At 42.6% G+C, this 6,000-nt stretch overlaps 1 protein-coding gene across 1 annotated transcript in view; it reads right to left on the reverse strand.

The window, feature by feature from the left end:
- LOC126237640 (apolipoprotein D-like) overlaps positions 1 to 5,624 on the reverse strand; it is a 48,707-nt gene extending 43,083 nt beyond the window's left edge. The window contains exon 1 of the mRNA XM_049947739.1: positions 5,518 to 5,624. The gene's annotated coding sequence lies outside the window, so the exon portion shown is untranslated. The remainder of the gene's footprint in view (positions 1 to 5,517) is intronic.
- Positions 5,625 to 6,000: the final 376 nt, after the last annotated feature.

The raw sequence follows: 6,000 nt of genomic DNA on the forward strand, positions 1-6,000 counted from the left end.
AAATCATCCTTACATACTCATTATGATTAATTCACATAAATATGAGCCACATCTCTCTCCGGTAATGGCAAGTCAGAAACGACTAGACATCCGGCAGCTCTGGTGAGAGTTTACAATTTTCGATGTGTTGGCGAATAGGATGTCATTCACCTTACACCTAAACATGATATTTAACTCATTCGGACACTTTAACGAATATAGAGCATGTTTAGAGAGTCCCTACTGTTCGTTTGATATTAATTTACGTTTATCACCAAAAAAGTACTTGGACCCAATGAGTAACTGTATAGCGGACATGAAGTACGACTCGTTCAAATTTTCCCTGCGAATTATTCTTTCAGGAAATGAAAGAAAATGGAGAAAAGAAACAGTAAATTCCGACATTCTCTTGAGGGTATTTAGGGAAACGACGGAAAATCAAAATCACTCTGGCTGGAAGGGTACCTGAAATTCATTTAATCAGAAAACTAGTCCACTGTTTGAACCACTTACTGTGTCGCCCAATGCGCCATCTTGAAATATTCTTCCAGAGTGGTACTAAATGCCTACCAAAAGGTATTGTATTAGAACATCGAGGAAAATCTAGAGCTGGTTACTGGATATGTATCTAGTAAGGATGAGACTATGCCATGAGTATATTCAATAATTTACGAAGTATAGGACGCACAAAGATAAACGGCCCTCAGCTGAATAACTAGATCCAAACTTTCGAGTGACACAATACGAGCTACCTCCATCATGTTCGTTTAATTTTTCAACCACAAACATGCATTCAGCAGTAAGCGGGCTTAGGTACACTTATATTGGTACACGCAGAAATGTGGCATGGGAAATCAGACATAGCTGAGGACATAGTTATTGATAGCACTATCCGTGGCGTTTTGAAGACGACTGGTTCTTTACTTATTTATACTCAACGTTGAGATGTTTCGTTCAGTAATTCGGTAACACCGCAGAAATACGAACGGAAAGCAGTTGCCGCGTGGAGTGGCCGCTCATTGCGCCATGTCACGGACTGCGCGGCCCCACCCGTCGTAGGTTCGAGTCCTCCCTCGGGCATGGGTGTGTGTGTTGTACTTAGCATAAATTAGTTTAAGTTAGTGTAAGTAGTGTGTAAGTCTAGGGACCGATGACCGAAGCAGTTTGGTCGCTTAGGAATTGACACACATTTGAACATCTGGAAAACAGTATGTTGGAAGTGGTGAATGTTCGTGAGATGAAAAAGGAATGTGTTCTTTTAAGCTTTTCATCCATGATGACTGGAGAACTCCACAGCTCTTTTCAATTATAATGATAACAGTAAAATGGCAAGCAATACGAATTTTGTTAAATAAAATAATTACCGGGTGACAATTATTGAACTAGATGAAAAGAATATAAATTAGTTGCAAACTGCGGCGTTCACACACTTTATTCAACACGTAAACATCACTACTGATATTCAGATTTAGGTTATGACATATTCGATGTGCCTGCAATCACTGGCGATGACGTGGCGCAGACGAATAGCGAGATTCTACAACACCTGCTGGAGTGTCGGAACATTGATGCGTTCGATGACTTGAGTGTTTTCAGCTCAGCAATAGTTTTAGAGTTATTGCTGTACACCTTGTCTTCAATACAGCTCCACAAAAAGAAGTCGCATATGTTCAGACCCGGAGAATATGGCGGCCAATCGAGGCCCGTGCCAACGGCCTCTGGGCACCTCAGACCCAGAATGTGGTCACCAAAGTGCTCCTCCAATAGATCAAACACTCTCCTGCTTCGACAGGGTTGAGCTCCTTCTTGTCCGAATCAGTATCACTTTGGATAATGGGGATGAAATCATATTTCAAGACCTTCACGTACCGATCAGTAGTCATCGTGCCATCAAGGAATATCGCACCGATTATTCCGTGACTGGACATTGCACACTACGTAGTCGCGCTTGAGGGTGAAGAGAGTTCTCGATCGCGAAATGCAACCCATCCAAATGAAAGTGGGCTTCGTCGCTAATGCGCATGCGCTTACTAATTCCCATCAAACCCCGCGGCCAACCATGCAGTTTAAACGTCCTAACGCAAACCGTTCAGAAATTATGACAATTTTATTTCATATAGTTCAATAGTTGTCACTGTGAATTTACTGATATTTAGTTTCGCTGTACCGATTTTCAGATAGCGACATACATTTCTTTTTCGGAATTTCCTTCTGAGACTGTCCGCAAGTCATCGTGGAGTTGGGAATGCTTTTTGTATCTATAAAACAATATTTTCGCAGACTTAGTAAAGGGTATTTTCCAACATTTACTGACAGCATGCGTTTCGGCAGCATTTCGCTATCATCAGTCGCCTTATTGTTAATTATGCTTCAGCTGCAACAATTACTGTTACTTAAACATCTCTTGTAACAGGTACCTGGCGATGATAGCATGCTGCCGAAACGCGTCATGGCAATAAATATTAGATAATGGACGTGACTGAAACTGAAAAAGTGTTGAAGTTTCATAATACTGTCACAGATCTCAAGGAATTCCATGAAACATAGTAAAATTAAGGATTTCTGTATTGTTTTAGGAAACGCACGATTTCTCTCCATGTAAAGTACGCAATTGGCACAAGAAAGGGTGAGCCGTTTGAGGTTCAGCTCAAATCTGAAACGAACGATTCATTAGACGGAATTGTGACGTACTGCGTACTTTATTTCTATTTTTTCAGAATCACTCAGTAATTACACGACAGCGACGACGAGGTAAAGTGTAGTCAAATCACATCTAGCAACAAAATGCAAAATATGTTACATAGTGCCTTAAAATACCGTGGAATGGTACTAAAAACTCAAGGAAGAACAAAACATTGGTTTCCAAAGTTTAAAAGAAACATAAAAGGAAACGAATGCATCCACTGTTACTTCGCACACTGAACAGGCCACAAGCTCATAAGACGAGCTGTGGTATTGTTTTAGAAGATGCACCGTTTGTCTCCATGAGGAAAAAATACGTTAGGTGCACAAGACATGTATGTCTCAATCTGAAGAAGAGCCCACGTCTGAAATCAACGATAGCATTGTGACCTGTTACAGTGTTTATTGCATTTGTGAATAGTCATGATGTGCACAATAACTGTACGACCAGTTTCGATCAAACAAGGAATCATCCTCAAGTGTCGATCCATAACAACGTGTACGTAGAGCAACACTACAGACAAACTACATCAAAACCACAGAGTGCAGGAAAGCAACCGTCTCATACATAAAGTGTGTAATATATTGATGGCGCGAAGTACATGTCTATTCGTTCCGTTTCAAGCTAATGAGACGACAGTAACGATGAAGCAGTACTGAAGTTGTGACTTACCTTAGGAGAGAGGTTAAAAAAGGCAAATCTACGTTTATAGCCATAGTAAATATAGCGAAAGCTCTTGACAGTGCTCCATTACATTCTATGAACTTCTGAAGCTAGCAGGGTAAAATTAAGGGAGAAAAAGTTATAATAAAGGGAAAAATGATTATTTGGAACTTGAACAGTAACCAAGCTGCCCTTATAAGTGTCGAAGTACATGAAAGCCAAGCCATGTTTCAGAAGACAGTGAGACAGAGCTATGGACTATGTCCGATGTTATTTAATCTTCATGCTGGGCATGTAGTAAGGAAACTAGGGAGAAATTTGGAGAGGGAGCTGAGGTTCAGAGAGAAGAAATGAAAACTCTGAGGTTTGCCGATGACATTGTAATTCTGTTCTTGGGGGGGGGGGGGGGGGGGACTGATGACCTCAGAAGTTAAGTCCCATAGCGCTCAGAGCCATTTGAACCATTTTTTTGTAATTCTGTGACGGAGCGTAAAGGGCTTAGAAGAGCAGCTGAACGGAATGGACTGTGTCCTGAAAAGAGGTTACAAGATGTACATCAACAAAAATAAAACATTAGAAATGGAATGTAGCAGAATTAAATTAGACTATGGCGAAGGTGTTGGATTTGGGAATGAGATACAAACGAGTAGTTGATGAGTTTTGCTATTTGGGCAACAAAATAACTGATGATGGCCGAAGTAGAGGGGGTGTAACACACCGAGTGGCAATAGCAAGAAAAGCACTTCCGAAAAAGAGAAATTTGGTGATATCGACTACAGATTTAAAAGAAGTCTTTCTCAAGTGGGGCGTGGTCGTTTACTGAAATGAAATTTGGACGATAAGCAGTTCAGACACGAAAAGAACAAAGGTTATGAAATGTGGTCCTGCAGAGGAATGTTACAAATTAGGTACTTGGTTCGAATAACTAACGAGAAGATCTAGGAAAAAAGAAATTCGTGCCGCCACTTGATTAAAGGTAGGGATCGGATGTCAGGACACATCTTGAGGCATCAAGGAATCATCGATTTGGTAAAGGAAGAAAGAGAGGGAAATGTATATTGGGGAGGGTGGGCAAGGTATGAATACAGTAAGCAGATTCAAATGTATGTGGGTTTCAGTAGTTATGTAGAGATGAAGAGGCTAGTACAGTAAATACTAGCGAAGAGAGCTATGTAAAATCAGTCTTCAGACTAAAGATCACAGCAACAACGACAATGACGAGAAAAAGTCTCTTAAAGTCATATCGGGCTATAATATACAAACCTGTTTTCACAATGTCTTAAAATATACTGGAATACTAATGAAAAATCAATCAAAAGAGCAGACAGGTTTCCGTCGTTTCAAACAGAGATAAAAGAGAACGATTCTGTTCTTTTATCCTTTCGCCTGAATGAAAACACCGCAATGCCGATAAGAGGAATAGCACTTGTCGACAGCTATGAAGGTGGTCTGTCCTGGCAGATTAAAAGCATGTGCCGGACTCGGACTAGAACTAGTGACCTTTACGTTTCTTGGTTAAGTGCTCTACCAACTGAGCTACCCTCGATCCATGATCCGTCCTCACAGCTTAACTTCCGCCAGTACCTCACCTCCTACCTTCCGAAGTTCACAGCAGTTCTCCTGCGAAATCTGCAGGACTAGCAATATGTCTCCACAATATCCTTCCTTCCACGAGAGCTAATGTTGCAAGTTTCGCAGGAGAACCTCTGTGAAATATGGAGAGTAGGAGATGAGGTACTGGTCAAAGTTCCGCTGCGTGACGTACTTCGGTAACTCAGTTGATAGAGCACTTACACGCGAAAAGCAAATGTCCCGTGTTGTAGTCCTGGTCCGGCAGATAAGTTTGACAATATATATTGGACAAATGGTAGCATCGGTCGTAAAGTTTAAAATCGTTTATTTTACCGGTCAATTTCGGTCACTGTGCGACCATCTTCAGTGCTAAAAGTCTTTTGTAATTTTAATACTGAAGATGGTCGCACAGTGAGCGAAATCGATCTATAAGATAAACGATTTCAATTTTTACCACCGATGCTGTCATTAATCCAAAATACAAGTCTATTGGCAATGCGACAATGTAATTTTGATCTTGCCAGTAAGTTTCGCATCAGTGCACATCCCTCTGCTGACTGAAAAATTCATTCTGAAAATTAGCAAGCTCTTCGCGTATATTCCTAAAAAGCCGTCATTACCTTACTTCTGTATACTGGAGTAAGTCGCAGCTAACGGCCACACAGCAGGCGAGTTGTGGCGGTCGCTCCAAACTGGAAGGAGATGCGGCGCTCTTTGACGTGGTAACTGTACTCCCGAGCAGCGGCGCGCACAGTACCGGTGACAGAGGCGGGGTGGCGCAGCTGCTCAGTCACATCCGTGGAAGACGTCAGCGGTGCGCGGCGCCGTTGTGCTGTCTCCGGAGGAGTGCCGTGGCGGCGCGGGTGAGCGGCCGCGGCCGCAGCTTTCTGGGTCAGCCCTTCCCCCCCTCCCCCCCCCCCACGGCCCTGAGGGCAGATCCGCCTCTGCCGTATCAGGGGCGCCTCCGCGGCGGTCACGGTCGCCTCCGGGAATACCCTGCCTGTCACCGTGACGTGCGCCCTTTCAGATGAGTGATACCTACGCAAGCTTTTAGATACATTAGTTATAATGACATCACACAAAAACTGCGTTCCACATTTGTT

The sequence above is a fragment of the Schistocerca nitens genome, chromosome 1 (genome assembly GCF_023898315.1).
Source record: "Schistocerca nitens isolate TAMUIC-IGC-003100 chromosome 1, iqSchNite1.1, whole genome shotgun sequence".
NCBI lineage: Eukaryota > Metazoa > Arthropoda > Insecta > Orthoptera > Acrididae > Schistocerca > Schistocerca nitens.